The sequence below is a fragment of the Pristis pectinata genome, chromosome 7 (assembly GCF_009764475.1).
Source record: "Pristis pectinata isolate sPriPec2 chromosome 7, sPriPec2.1.pri, whole genome shotgun sequence".
Classification (NCBI taxonomy): Eukaryota; Metazoa; Chordata; class Chondrichthyes; order Rhinopristiformes; family Pristidae; genus Pristis; species Pristis pectinata.
This window is the reverse complement of record NC_067411.1, coordinates 58,915,214-58,931,861: the sequence shown is the minus strand read 5'-3', so window position 1 is coordinate 58,931,861 and position 16,648 is coordinate 58,915,214. Positions and strand designations below refer to the sequence as shown.

The 16,648-nt window shown below is 40.5% G+C and overlaps 1 protein-coding gene across 1 annotated transcript in view; it reads right to left on the bottom strand.

The window, feature by feature from the left end:
• Positions 1-16,648, bottom strand: part of LOC127572194 (E3 ubiquitin-protein ligase RNF38) — a 301,536-nt gene that overhangs the window by 236,358 nt on the left and 48,530 nt on the right. The window lies entirely within an intron of this gene.

Below are 16,648 nucleotides of genomic sequence, written 5' to 3'. Positions count from 1 at the left end.
ACACATTTAGGCCAGCAGGTGGTAAACTAACTGAGTGAAGTCATGCTGATCACCAAAAGGAGACACAGAAATCACAAGAGTAATGCAATGATTATTGCTCTCAGATGCCTCCTTGTGGTATATTTTAAGCAAAGTAGGCAAACTTTGGAACAGGGCCCTGGCTTGTCTCCAATTTGGCTGAAGACAGGCTCCCCTACAGAAACAGGAAATGGGAGGTGCAAAATGAAACTTAATTTAAAAAAAACAGAAAAATAAAAGAACTCAGCACATCACTGGTGGCCACCAGGAATGAAAATCTTGCTTGATTTTCCCACTGTGATGCTAGGGGTGATAGCAGCGCCAGTGACCTTGGGTAATCCAGCAGTGATCTGGCTCCAACTAGTCTGTTCCCGCATTCCCACCTTTGGTCACTCAACAGATACATTCTCACCATCCTACACTTATCAGAAAGGAAGGAAACCCTTTGTTACCCATTTGATTATCTATTGTCAGCCAACCAGCTGTTCATCTTACCTCTAGTTTCTTGTAATACCCCTATGACTTTTCTCCCTGAGTTGCCCGGCCAATCCAGGTCTGGAATCAGCTAACTTCTCACAGATGGAATAAACAGTTGCTGAACATTCTGAGACCTTTATCAAGACAGAAATGCAGCCAAGGGTACAGAAAGTAGATCTGGAGTATTTTGACTTGAAATTGTGCTGTTATTGACCCAAAGGGTTATGAATGGAAATGACACTATCCAGGGATGAAAGCAAGTTAAATTTCTTACTGGTACAATCACATCACTAACAATGTTGGTTTGTGCATCACCAATTTCTCACTGGTATTTCACAATGGCCAGTACTACCTCACTCACCTTGCTTTCACCTCTGACTAAAAATATTCCATAATATTTGACAAATACCAGCTCTCACTGCGACATCATTTGTTAAAAAAATATAGTAAGATGGCTTTCTCCTATTTCTCAACTATAAGCTGCCCCTTAAACATCATCTGAAAATACAGCACCAACTTCTGCAGGTGACAGCATTCCACCACATTGTCTCCTCTATTGACGCATCCACCAGCTCTGACGTGTTGCATTGCTATACTTCTTGACTGACATCCAGCACTAAATGAGCAGGAACCTGGGACACTGGGAATGCCAAAGCCATTACCTCTGTCACCAGTACAATTTCCATTTCCTAATCAATGACTCCTCTGTGGTACTGTCTGGCTCTTCCCCTGCCTCTGTACACTAATTCTCTCCATTTCCTCTATTAAATGTCCTTTAGTCTCTCCTGTTCTATTGAAACATTTCAACTCTTTCTTCATATTTGTATTTCCTCCTATCAGGGAGCATCTTGGTCAATCTGTTATGCACATCACTGAAGTAGCCATAATCATTGTAAATAAATGTAAGAAAAGACTCAAAGGGTTGAATGGCATCCTCCTATTTCTCTTTAATTGCCTCAATATTTTTCTTTCAGAGTGGAGGACAAAACTATGCAGAGACTACCAACAGCAGTCAAGCTAATGTTTGTACAGATTTGACATTTATTTTTTATACCTCATCATGAAGTTCAGCATTCAGTTTTTTGTCCACAAAAGAGGCAGTTTTTTTTAAATGTCTTCTAAACCTGAGTTCTAACTCTCTTTGCTCTTCCACATTTCTGAGGTTTCCTCCATTCAAAGTGTCTAAAATGTGCAACCACACATTTATTGACTTTTAATTCCATCAGTCAATTTTCGATTCTTTCCTTTATCCTATCAATACTCCTCTGCTTCTTTCTTTAATTCATAGATTTATTTCTGTGCCTGCTAGTTTAGAACTGCCTGCAAATTTGGATACTGTTCCCATTTGCTTGAGATCCATGTATTTCCTGTACATGGCGAAAGGAAGCAATCCCAGAAAGAAATCATGTGGAGACCTGTTCCCAACTACCAGCCACTCTGGGAAACTGCTGTTTTCTGTTCCTACTTTTCTAACTAGTGCTTAATCCCATTTGCTCTCCTTTACCTAATTCCACATGCCTTCAAACCTTTCCAATATTATCCCATATAATTGCTTGTCCAAAGTGAAGTGAAGCACTTGCTGTCCCATGAACATTTCGATGGCAAGTTCCTTCCTGTCAATAAGTTTAGACTTAATGTTAGTATGACGAACTTCACACTGACTAACTTCCATTTGAATCAAAGCTGCCCAGCGGAGATGGTACAGATTTTGGTCCGGTATCTATTTTCCAGCCCATCTGATTTTCAATTCAGCTGAAGTCTGTGGAAAGTAAAATTGATATGGGGTATAAAGTCAAACCTGGCCATTTTCCACTGCAGAATTAGATTACAATGACCCTTCTAATCTTTGGTAATATCAACCTAATCCCTTGGTTCTTTAGAAAATGTAACATCTCTACTGAGGCTATTAAAGAGACTTGCATTTACAAAGATTTAATGTTCAGAAAATCACTTCACAAATGGTGCATTACTTCAAATTCTAGTAATGGTTATGTTGGTTGTTCTGCATGCAGCAAGCTCCTATATGTATATATTGTAAGATGAAAGATCAGTTATCAAAGGGAACTGAGAGATTGCTGTGTGCTCTGCCTTACAGAGACATGGCTCACACCTGCTTCACCTGACTGTGCCATACAACCTGAGGGCTTCTCAACTCACTGAATAAACAATACTGTGACCTCAGGCAAAATAAGAGGTAGAGGGGTCTGCTTCCTAATCAACTCCTCGTGGTGCTCAGACGTGATGGTCCTGGTGAGTTCCTGTTCACCAGACCTGGCATATCTAACAGTGAAGTGCCATCCTTACTACCTGCCGTGAGAATTCACTTCAGCTATTCTAACAGCAGTCTACATCCTACTCCAGGAGGATATGAAGCTTGCATGATAAATTATACTCCGCGATCAATAGCCTTGAAACGATGTACTCTGAGGCCTTGTTCATCATAGCCGGGGACTTCAACCAAGCCACATTCAAGAGTGTGCTACCAAAATACAAATAGCACACCTCCTGTCCCACCAGGGGCCCAAACACCCTCCATCACTGCTACACAACCAGCAAAGATGCCTACTGTTCAGTGCCCTGCCGCACTTTGGAAAATCAGACCATTAGGCTGTGCTCCTTTTCCTTGCTTACCAAATAGAAATCAAAACATGAGGATCTGGTATGGAAAGTCATATAGTGCTGATCTGAGGAAAGAGAATAGCTGCTATGCGATTGCCTCGAGTTGGTGGGCTGGTCAAGGACTCAGCAGCCAACCTAAATGAGTAAATAAGGCTTCACTAGTAAATGTGTATAGCACTGAATGGCAAAGAAGTCAATCCGAGTATTCCCCAACCTGAAACCATGAAAGAACTGTGAGATTCACTCCCTACTGAAGTCCAGGACTCAAGGACAGCTTCTATCCCATTTTTATCAGACATTTGGATGGACCTCTTATATGCTAAATGGTGAACTCTTCATCTCCCAATCTAACTCATCATGGCTCTTGTACTTTATTTTTCTAACTGCACTGCACTTTGTCTGTAACTGTAACACTATATTCTGCATTTTGTTTTCCTTTTTACTACATCCATTTACTTATGCATGGAATGATCTGTCTGGATGGCATGGAAACAAAAGTTTTTCACTATATCTCGGTATATGCGACAATAATAATCCAATTCCAATCTCTTCACCCCCCCCTCCCTCCCACCACCCCTGAGAGATGAGTGTTGGCCATTTGGGTGCCTGAGATGTTTTATATCCACATGAAATCTGAAGAGGCAAAATGGGCTTCAGCTTAATGGCTACTCTAGAAGATGCAGTTCTAATCTTGAAATAAAAACAAAAAATGTTGGAAAGACTTTGCAGATCAGGCAGCATCTGTGTTGATGTTTCATGTCCAAGATCTTTTGTCAGAACTGGGAAAGAGAGATTAAAAAAGGTAGTTTGAAGTTGCAGAGAAGGTACTGGGCAGAATGGATAGGACAAAGGGAATATATGCAATGGAGAGACTTGGTCAAATGGGTTAACTGGGCAGTTAGATGGTGCTCGTGCTTCTTTGTCTGTGTTATGTGTTGCTCATAACACAGCTGTACAACATGCCCAACAGGTCATGCTGTATAAACGGAGAGAGAGCAAAGCTGAGCCAAAACTAACATTAAAGTATCCCTTCAGTACTGGACCCAAGCTTGAAGTGTTATTGAGGCCCATAACGTTCTGACAGGAGAATACTACCAACTATGCCGAGCATTCAGCAAAGTGTCAAGCCCTATGCAGCAGGATGTTGTGGCCACAATATGAAGACAGGATGTGGAACACAGCCTCAGACTATTGTTATAAACTTGTGAAGACTGTGGTTCTGTAAAAGACTAATGGGGAAAAGCTCTCTCAAACTATTTGCCACAGAGAATTGGAAGTCAGTTTATTTGGAGAAAGGGAGGAAAGTTTGCCAGAGTTATCAACAATTTGCCAACAAATAACCTAGAAAAAGATGACCGAAGTGCACAGATTACATCAGGTTTTAACTTTGGCTGAACTAATACAGATTAATGATCTAGACTAAATGGCTTTCTCTCACACATTCTTTTCATTTCAGTCACTTATTGTCATTATCTCCATATGACACATAATCCCTTTCTCAAACACATTCTTCCTCATTTATCTCAATACTCGCATCATTCTCACTCATCCAATTTAGGCACAGTCTTCAGCCAAGCCCTTTCAATAACTTGATTATAGTCAGTTATCCCCCACCAATAATCATTGCCATTACTCATGTAAAGTCAGAATTCCTTTACAGTAATCATTACCACAACACAGGTACAATGAATCCCACCAGTAACCATTGCCATAACTCAGGCACAATCAGTGAGTCAATCCTCCAGTAACCATTACTGTAACTTGAATACAAACAGGGAGTCAATCCCCTACATAATTATGACCATAACTTGAGAATCGTCAGTCAATCCCTGCCAGTAACCAATACCATAACTTGGGGATGGTCAGAGGTCAATCCTTTCCGATAACCAAGCAGTTAATTCCTTCCAGTAACTATTATTGTAAACAATAAATTGGGAAAGGCAGGGTGTCCTCTCCAGGACTGTATCCAAGAATTTGCTCTGATAGTAGCTCTTCCACCTGCTCTGCACTCCCACATTGATTCACCAAAAGCATCTGATAGTCAGGGCTGAACATTAAAGATGGATTGCAAACTCAAAAATGCCAAGTATTCACAGGAATGCCCGCATCACTAGGGCACAGTGTTAGGCTTAGAAAAGGTAATGTATAAGATTTGGATCACTTTTTATGAAACTGGGTCTGACTTTTAGCACTATACTTAGTTAAATTCAGTTCAGCAGCATCTGTATGCACATTAAAAAGTTCTTTCAAGTGTAGTTCGAAATACTAGCTAAACTGATGGGAACAAACCTCATAATCCCTTAGTGTGAGGTAGGGGGAAGAAAAAAATAAAGGAGACAAGAGAGAGAAACAAAAAAAAGAATAAATGATTGCAATATCTTGTGGTGTTTTTAAAACTGGGGCACATTATGGTGACTGAAAGAAAACAGGAAAGAGGTGTGTCCTCTGTGGATATCAGAACACATGACAATATTTACATTTTACAACCCATTAGCTCTGTAATGGAATGGCACAAAAACTTCAAATACTACTAAATACTATTAAAATTTATTTGAATTATTATTTTTCAAATTATTAAAAAATAAAGAAAATATTGATAAATTAGAAAAACAAATGCAGGTCCTCGCCAGGTTATGAATGTCTGACTTAGGTACAGCTCGTATGTATGAGTGGGCACTTGGGAGACTGGTGGGATGGATTTGCTGGCTGCTGCGGGGCTGCAGGCATCTTCAGTCAGCAAGTTGTCAGCTAGTTTCAAACTTTAACATGTCAGAACTCAGTCCATGGCAATATCTGAATGGTTAAATGTCCTGGTTTAACTGCACGTCGCCCTTAGTTGACCTATGTTTTTATTTAAATATATTAACAGGAGGCTGCATATCCAACTTGCAAACTGTTCAGGTTATAGAAACATAGAAACATAGAAAAACTACAGCACAATTCAGGCCCTTCGGCCCACAAAGCTGTGCTGAACATGTCCCTACCCTAGAAATTACTAGGCTTACTTATATCCCTCTATTTTATTCAGCTTCATGTACCTATCTCACAGTCTCTTGAAAGACCCTATCGTATCCGCCTCCACCACCGTTTCCGGCAGCCCATTCCACTCACTCACCACTCTCTGAGTAAAAAACTCACCCCTGACATCTCCTCTATATCTATTCCCCAGCACCTTAAACCTATGTCCTCTTGTGGCCACCATTTCAGCCCTGGGGAAAAGCCTCTGACTATCTACCCAATCAATACCTCTCATCATCTTATACACCTCTATCAGGTCCCCCCTCATCCTCCGTCTCTCCAAGGAGAAAAGGCCGAGTTCCCTCAGCCTGCTTTCATAAGGCATGCTCCACATTCCAGGCAGCATCCTTGTAAGTCTCCTCTCTACCCTCCCTATGGCTTCCACATCTTTCCTGTAGTGAGGCGACCAGAACTGAGCACAATACTCCAAGTGGGGTCTGACCAGGGACCTATATAGCTGCAACAATACCTCTCGGCTCCTAAATTCAATTCCCCGATTGATGAAGGACAATACACCATATGCCTTCTTAACCACAGAGTCAACCTGTGCAGCCGCTTTGAGCGTCCTATGGGCTCAGACCCCAAGATCCCTCTGATCCTCCACATTGCCAAGAGTCCTACCATTAATACTATATTCCGCCAACATATTTGACCTACCAAAATGAACCACTTCACACTTATCTGGGTTGAACTGCATCTGCCACTTCTCAGCCCAACTTTGCATCCTATCTATGTCCCTCTGTAACCTCTGACAGCTCTCCAGACTATCCACAACACCCCCAACCTTCGTGTCATCTGCAAACTTACTAACCCACCCCTCCAGGTCGTTTATAAAAATCACAAAGAGTAAGGGTCCCAGCACAGACCCCTGAGGTACACCACTGGTCACCGTTCTCCACTCAGAATACGACCCTTCCAACAACCACTCTTTGCCTTCTGTGGGCAAGCCAGTTCTGGATCCACACTGCAATGTCCCCTTGGATCCCACGTCTCCTCACCTTCTCCATAAGCCTCGCATGGGGTAGCTTATCAAACGCCTTGCTGAAATCCATATACACTACATCTACTGCTCTCCCTCCATCAATGTGCTTAGTCACGTCCTCAAAAAATTCAATCAGGCTCGTAAGGCAGGACCTGCCCTTGACAAAGCCATGCTGGCTATTCCTAATCATATTATACCTCTCCAAATGTTCATAGATCCTGCCTCTCGGGATCTTCTCCATCAGCTTACCAACCACTGAGGTAAGACTCACTGGTCTATAATTCCCTGGGCTATCCCTACTCCCTTTCTTGAATAAGGGAACAACATCCGCAACCCTCCAATCTTCCGGAACCTCTCCCGTCTCCATCAACGACGCAAAGATCATCATCAGAGGCTCCGCAATCTCCTCCCTCACCTCCCACAGCAACCTGGGGTACATTTCATCCGGTCCCGGCGACTTATCTAACTTGATGCTTTCCAAAAGTTTCAGCACCACCTCTTTTCTAATATCTACATGCTCAAGCTTTTCAGGCCGCTGCATGTCCCCACTACAATCCCCTAGATCCTCTTCCGTAGTGAATACTGATGTAAAGTACTCATTAAGTACCTCTGCTATTTCTTCCGGATCCATACACACTTTCCCACTGCTGCACTTGATAGGCCCTATCCTTTCGCATCTCATCTTCTTACTCTTCACATACTTGTAGGACGCCTTGGGGTTTTCCTTAATCCTGCCCGCCAAGGTCTTCTCATGTCCCCTTCTGGCTCTCCTAATCTCTTTCTTAAGTTCCTTCCTTTTAGCCTTGTACTCTTCCAGATCTCTAACATTACCTAGCTCTCTGTACCTTTTGTATGCTTTTCTTTTCCTTCTGACTAGATTTATTATAGCTTTCGTATACCACGGTTCCTGTATCCTCTCATGACTCCCCTGTCTCATCGGAACATGTCTATGCAGAACTCCACAAAAATACCCCCTGAATATTTGCCACATATCTTCCGTACTTTTCCCAGAGAACATCTGTTCCCAATTTAATCTTCCAATTTCCTGCCTGAGCCTCATAATTCCCTTTACTCCAAGTAAACGCCTTTCTAGTCTGTCTGTTCCTATCTCTCTCCAGTGCTAACGTAAAGGAGATAGAATTACGATCACTATCACCAAACTGTTCACCCACTGAGAGATCTGACACCTGACCAGGTTCATTTCCCAATATCAAATCAAGCACAGCTTCTCCTCTTGTAGGTCTATCTACATACTGTGTCAACAACCCTTCCTGAACACACCTAACAAACTCCACCCCATCTAAACCCCTCACTGTCTGGAGATGCCAATCGATGTTTGGGAAATTAAAATCCCCCATCACAACAACTCTGTTATTCTCACACTCCCTAGGATCTGCTTCCCTATCTGCTCCTCAATAACCCTGTCACTATTGGGTGGCCTATAAAAAACACCTGGTAAAGTTATCGACCCCTTCCTGTTCCTAACCTCCACCCACAGAGACTCCGTAGACAATCCCTCCACAATGTCCACCTTTTCTGCAGCCGTGACACTATCTCTGATCAACAGTGCCACTCCCCCACCTCTTTTGCCTCCCTCCCTGTCCTTCCTGAAACATCTAAAACCCAGCACTTGAATCAACCATTCCAGCCCCGGAGCCATCCAAGTCTCCGTAATGGCCACCACATCATAGCTCCAAGTATCGATCCAAGCCTTGAGCTCATCCGCCTTGTTCACAACACTCCTTGCGTTAAAATAGACATATCTCAAGCCTGTCTGAACACTTCCCTTCTCTATCACCTGCCTATGGTACTTACTCCTAGCTTCCTCTATTTGAGAGCCAAACACCTCTTCCCCAGTCTCTCCAGTACGGATCCCACCCCCCCCCCCCAAACAATTCTAGTTTAAGCTCTCCCCAGTAGCCTTAGCAAACCTCCCCGCCAGTTATGAACAGCTTTGAGGAATGGAACCCTGTTGTAATCTGGGGACGACCTGTACACATGAAAGGTGGATTGTGTGATTGTGGCTGTTGCTGGACTCTTGCAGTATTTGTTGTCCATTTCTAATTACCCCTAAACTGACCAGATAGTTTTTGGGTCTGGATCCACATAGTGGGGCAGATTTGGTAAGGATGGCAGATTTTCTTTTGTGAAAGACAGGTACATCTTAATGACAATCTGGCAGTTTCATGGTTACCATTACTAAGAGCAGATTTTAATTCCAGATTTATTTGGGTGCCTTGATGGAATTTGAACTCATGTCTCTCAATCAATGGTTCAATATTCTGGCTGCTCATCTTGTAACTTACTGCTACATGACCATAATCTTCACATTAAATACTAAAACATTAAACAAGGTCAAACATTTAAGAAAATCTAAAAATGCTTAACTTAGTTCTTCCATTTAAATCGATGGAGAACTTACTGTGCAATTCCAATCTGGTTTGTTTGAGCAAGATTTCCTACTGATATCAAAGTGAACTCCATGAAGAGTCCAACAATGGAAAGCAGAAGAAGAAATCCTGGCAAATAGTTGTCTGCAAGTTTCGAACTTCAGCATTTACGCATCCACAAATGGTTATCAACCTGCTGGCATTTATATGGGAAATGCGAACAGTTATTCTGGGAAATGCTAGCATTTCCTTCTCAAATCTGGGGTAAAGAGTGGTTGCGGTCTTTGCCTTCTTCATTTACTGATAACACATCATCAGTATTTCCTGAGTTCTATCTATGTGATAAAAATCAAACCTTACTTTGGTCTCTGGCCCCTCCCCTACAGTCATTCCAGAATCCACTGCAATTTGCCTGCATACTGACTTTGCAAAACATATGCAGAGTTTTTGTACATTCACAGAGTTTCTGTGCTACACACAGAGTACATGTGTACATGCAGACTTTATGTATGGAACTTGCGCATGCACACAAAGCTTTTGCTCATGTACAGAGCTTGTGTGCATGTACACTGCTACTATTCATGTTTAGAGACTATATGCACCTGGTTTCTTGATCCTTTCCAAGATACAGAAAAAATGTGTCAGAAATATCAGAAATAAAGAAATAAAACTAAACCTCCTGCATTTGTCTTCACACAACAGTCCCTGTTTTTCAGGACATTCTGTGTGCTACTGAAATAATTGCATTATTTTAAACATGTGATGGACAGCCTGAGGTACATTAACGGTTTCACTCTCCTGGCGAGCAGTCTCACCCTTAAAATTAACAAGAGCATTTTACCCTTTATTTTCTAATGGCTGTAAGCAACATGTGCTGAAGCTCTAATATATATTCCAACAAATAAACTCTCTAGTAGGACAATACATCTGCAAGATTTTCCTAGTTTCCTCTACAGTTTATCAACAATAAGCTCTTGAACTTCAAGGAAACTTGGAGATCTTGTCTTTACCAATCTTGCTCTTCCAGCTGCAACTGTACACAGCAGCAATGGTAAGAGTGGCAAAGTCTCATCTGCACATTGAGGACACCCTCCAATAACAGTGTGTGGTACCACCATCATGCTAAATTGTACAAACTCAAAAAAGACTAGGTAGCTCAAAACTGGACATCCATGAAGCACAGTAGATCACCTGTATCATCAGAAATGTATTCATACACAATCTGTAACCTCATGGCCTGGCATATCACTCACCTAACCACTAAAATTGAGCCAGATTAACAATGGTTCAATAAGAAATGCAAAAGGGCAGGCCAGGAGCAGCATCAGCCATATCAAAAATGAGGTTGCAACTTTCAGCAACTTAAGGCTTATAAGTGACTGAAGACTCATTGAGGATGAATCTATTCAAATCATCTCAGAATTTGCAGTCATACCTTCACTCAAAATTTGTCAAAGATCTTAAATTACTTTGCAAAGGGGGTTGCAAATGAAGTTATGACAACATAGAGGAAGAATTCACCCATTCCTCCCATCCAACATTAGTCAAGATAAAAATAGCTGCCATGAAATTGTACCTGATGCATTACAGAAATGTATTCTGGCTTTTGAAATTCTTGATCACAGTATGATATCTTGTTCGGAAAGTGTGTATGATGTACTTGGTTGTTCAGGGAAATAAATAAACTATTGAAGAAGACAGTGATTTGGGTAATGAGGAGGAGCAGGTGATACCTTTATGTTTAAGGGGAAGTTTATATCAAAACAGTAAAATAATACATAATTTTAATAACTTGATAAAGTGATCACTTAGTAGATCATAGAATATTCTCTCAGAAATTTTACATTACAGTACATCCTCTTTCTACTCCATAGTTCTCTTCAATTTTTTCTACTTCATAAAGTCACACAGCAAGGAACCAGGCTCTTTGGCCTGACTCATTCATGCTGACTGAGATGCTATTTATGCTAATTCCATCATTTTCCTGCATTTGATTATTATCTCCCTATTCCTTTCCTATCCATTACCTGTCCAAATGTTTTTCAAACACTGTGATTGCACCTGCCTCTACCACCTCCTCTGGCAGCTTGTTCCATATACCCACCACACTCTGATGAAAAACTTCCTCCTCAGATCTCCTTTAAATATTTCCCCTCTTACCTTAAACCTATGTCCTCTAGTTTTACAGCCTATCTAATCTCTCCATTCCAGACAACATCCTGCTGAATCTCTTCTGAATTCTTCCCAGGGCTACCACATCCTTTCTATAGTGTGGTGATCAGAACTGCACTCAATATTCCAAGTGTGGCCTAGCCAAAGTGTTGGACAGCTGCAATATGATGCATCAACTTTTATACTCAATACTCCTACCTATGAAGGTAAGCAAGCTAAATGCCTCCTTCACTACCCTATGCACCTGTGTCGCCATTTTCATGGAGCTAGGAATTTGCATTCCAAGGTCCCTCTGTACATCAACACTCCATTAAAACAAAAGCAGCTTCTTGCATTTACTTAGCACTTTTAATATGGTAACTATCCACAAAGAGTTCATAAACTGTGATTTCCTGCCACACAAGAAGATATGAGGATTGATGATGAAAGCTTGGAAAAGCAGTTGTATTTTCAGAAGCATCTCCAGAGGATGAGAGGGATTGGAGAGGATAATACATTTGGGGAGGGAAATTCCAGAGGTTGTTAGCAAAGTTCAACTTAATGGTCAGTCCATGGATCTAAGCAGGCTTCCTCACTCTCTGTTTTAACCACCATATAGTGAGGAAAGGAAGAAGTTGTTCTAATTAAGCAAAAGTATGCACGAAGATGTAGAGCACATGGTCATGTTAAAGTTCTGCTGAACATTTGAAGTGCATAAATATAATGGTAGAAAGCTTTTTTTCTGCAAGAACTTTGAGCATGTTAAAGATGCAAGGTCTGTTTTACTCCCCACAACACCACTGGTTTCATGCAAAACAGAGTTTTACAATTATGGACTTTTGCAAAGTGCTTTTGCTGGCCTGCCACACATTGTCAGTTTAATGCATCTTTCCTGGCAGTGAAGAATTTCTAAGTCTATGATTCTCTGGTTCTTTGACTTTAATAAATTCAACTGCAGATATTGTTCTTGATGGCATTCGACCAATCACCTTAAGCATCTTTACAAACTTGCCTGATTTTACTCTTACTACAGCCTATTTTTTCACTAAGCATTGCAATAATCGTTCTACAGTTTTAGATGTTCTAGGTCAGTAACAGCCTATTATCATTTAAATCACCCTTCAGCTTTTGTTTTCTTGCTTTCTTACTAATTTTCTTGTCTCCTACCAGACCAGTTATAAAGCATAAGAGACGTTTCAAATTTGGTTTGCCATTTCTGCTCATTATTTTGTCCCATTTCCTAGTTTTTTATACAATATTTTTTCCCAAATCATTATTATATTAAAGACAGTTTTAAAGACAATTATATTAAAGAGCTCTGAAACCTGATCACTGGAGTACCTCTACTCATAACTGCCTTCTTGTCTGCAAGGTTCTCAATCACATCTGATTCCTACTTTTACATCAATTTTCTATCCTATATCTCACTTATCTCCACTTCATGAACCTTCACCTTAGTCATCAAGAACAGACATGAAACCTTGTTCAAAGAGTTCCAAGCATCCAGGTATATACTAAAGATTGCACTTTCCAATGTATATTCATTCTTCAAAATGATCCTGCAGGTTAGCAAACTAAATATTAAGAAACCTTTCCAGACTCCACACCAGCTGTCCTTTAACAAATCAAGCTTTTTAAAATCCTCAGCAACTTCCATGGACTTTTCCCGCCCCAGAATTCTTGGCTGGAACTGTATTTTTTTTACAATTAATATTGTGTTTGTGTAAGGATCAATTACTCCAAGCCTGAATTGCTAATAGAGCATGTACATTGGATATGAGCCTTGAAAAAGCACTGTATTCATACTTGCAAGAGAAAAGGGAACACCTGGAGCTTGCTGACTATCAATGGTTGGCCCAAACCATGGTGACCTGCAGCCGGTAGAAGTTTGAGATGAGCCGGAAGTCTAATAACTACACATTGCTTCTTCATTACTAGTCTCACCATTGGGTTCAGTGCCTGAGCAGGAACACATTGGACAGAGTGGATGCACTTTGCAGGAATGCTTGGCCATCAACCATGTGGAAAAAGGTAAATGCTTGAATTATTTTACTTTATTTAATTTTTAAAAATTATTTGTCAGTATTTTAATGCTTCAAATAACTTTATCTTTAAAGTATCCTCATATGCTTAAGTAATTACAAAATTATGAAATATTTTTAATTATTTAAGCCTATTATCCAGGTCTATCGGAATAATTTTTATAGCATCAGAAGTAGTTGGAAACTATTCCAATGCCTTTGACAATGGTTAGCTCTCAGGGCATTCCAGGAGCATATCCTCAAAGATACACTGGCTGAGGTCTACTCCCAAATGTGGTTATGTCACTTGCCTCCAGGATAAGAAGGTCAAGGGCGATTGTGCCAGTGCATTGTACCAGATGAGTACAGGTCGGTGGAGAGCATGGGGGCCAAGTCCAGGCTGCAGGCCAAATTAATCATGAATTGACCTATTACAATGCTTTCTATCATCTAGAAAATGTAAGGATGGAATTTAATTTTTACTAATGACCGGTTTCATACAAGCCAAATTATTCAGATGTTACACCACACAAACAGATCTACCCTCAGTGTTCCCATATTGCATAGGCCCAGTTCAGTTTTATTCGGTGGTAAATGCTTAGTTGCTAACGAACGAGCTAGTAAGGACAGATCCAACAAAATTAAATAAGACACCATTGATTATGTTATTCACATGACAATCATAAACAGCTATAAAATTTACAATTTTGAAGAATGAGGGGTGATCTTACTGAAACATATAAGATTCTAAGGTTGCCTGACAGGGTAGATGTCGAGCTGTTTCCCCTGGTGGGAGAGTTTCAAATAAGACATGATTACAAGAAAAGGGGGCAGTCATTTAAAACTGAGATGTGTAGGAATTTCTTCTCCCAGATACTGGTGAATCTCTGAACTTATCTACCCTATAGGGTTGTGGTGGCTAGATCACTGAAGCTATTTAAAGAGGAGTTTTTTTTGAAAGATTGGGTAATTATGGAACTGGTATAGAAGATTTGAGGCCTGGGGCAGTTCAGTCATGATAATATTAAATGGCAAGACAGGTGTGAGGAGCCAGATGACCTATTCCTGCACCCATTTCTTGAGTGCTCTTGTGCGTTCTCTATGGCTTTAATTCTCATCCTAAGATAGGGTACATGAACTGCACAAAACATTAACATTGTGACCAAACCATTACCTTGTACAAATCTGGCATTAGCTCGCTTCTCACATTTAATGCTCCCATTTTCAGAGAACATTGAATTCAGGAGTTCAGGCCCAGAAACAAGGTCATGACTAAACCAAGGCAAACTGTGGAGCTAATTAACTTAGGAGAAAGAACAATAATAGCACATGGCGAATGAATACATTTATACTAACATGTTTAGAGGCAACTTCAATGAGTAATATTTCAACTGAAGTCATCTCTTGTTGTTAAAACCTCTCTAGTTTAATAAATGAACTCATCAATTTCACCTTAACAGCATATATTTTCAAATAAGGACAAACTTCAGCTCTGACAATTGCAACAACTGATTCCTTCACCAGTGTTAGCACATTTCCTCTCACAGTGACTGAGTGAATCAACATTATTTGCTATAGTGTTATGGTTACAGAAGGTCATAATGAAGGTCATGCATTCCCGCATGTCAAGAGATTTCAACTGCAATTTCTATCTTTACTGCACTCTGCACACCATAGTGTTACTACTTTATGTTATTGAAGAGTAAGACTAGAGATGGTAACATTTCTGACAGGTTTAATTATGCACTAAACACTGGCTTTATACATATCATGATACTGGGTTTCAAGGAAAAAGTCATCAAGAGGAAATGAAATAGGTTTATTGGCAGGAAGTAAAGGACCACATTTTGACTGAGAGTGATGCAAGCAGGATTTAATATTTAAATATTGATGTTGTCTAATATTTAGTCTTACATTCTGGCTCTGTACAAAAGCTTAAAAATAGTGAAGTGCAGATTTAGTAGAATGGTACCACTGGTGTGTACCAATAGTGGCATGGTTCTCCGCAGAGAAAGTTTATAGATTTGACAGGGCCTTCAAGATCATAGATGATCATAAAATAATAGAGACATACAACATGGAAACAGGTCCTTCAGCCCACCAAATTTCTGGTGACGTTCAAGCCCTATTTTTACACTAATCCTACCATAAGCCATTTTATTTGCCCCACATTCCATGAGCTCATCCCACAGATTCTACATATCAACTGCACAACAACAGCAATGTGTAGTAGCTGATTAGCATACAAATTTGCATATTTTTGGGATGCATGTGGAAACCAAAGCGCCTGGAGGAAACTCACAAGGAGAATATGCAAATTCCACACAGACAGCATCAGAGGTTGGGATTGAACCATAAGACACAAAATAAAGGTAAAAAGAAAATAGAGGAGATGTGAGGAAACAATTTTTTTCATACAGTGAGTTGTTGGAGCATACTGCTTGAATAAAATTGGATAAATACAGGCTCATGGGAAAAGAGTGGGTGAAAGGGATGAATTCCAAAGAAGCAGCACAGGCATGAAAGGCTGAATGTTCTCCTTCTGTGGCTGTATCAATCTAGAATTCTATTCTATATGTATTCATTATTCTATTCTACAATAATGAACTGGATCTTGGCAGATTTAATGTGTTGTTATGTTTATTTCTCTTCAATATTATTTGCTTTCCAAACATTTAGATTGAAAATAGCCTTTTTCTGTCAGCTCTTCATGGCATTGCTAAACTCTTCCTGGATTTCATACTAAGGTATCTTATTTCTGAGTTTTTAACCACTTCTCTATGGGTGGTGGGAGGAGTGAGTTAGGGGTGGGGAGGTGGGAGGTGGGAGGTGGGAGGAGGTAGGAGGAAGTAGTGGGGAGTTGGGAAGTAGCAAGGGGGAGGCAAAGAATGGAACTGACAACAGCCTGCCCTGAGTAAATCTTTTTGCACCCAGCACATCTATATATCTAACTCTTACTCGATTATTTTGGA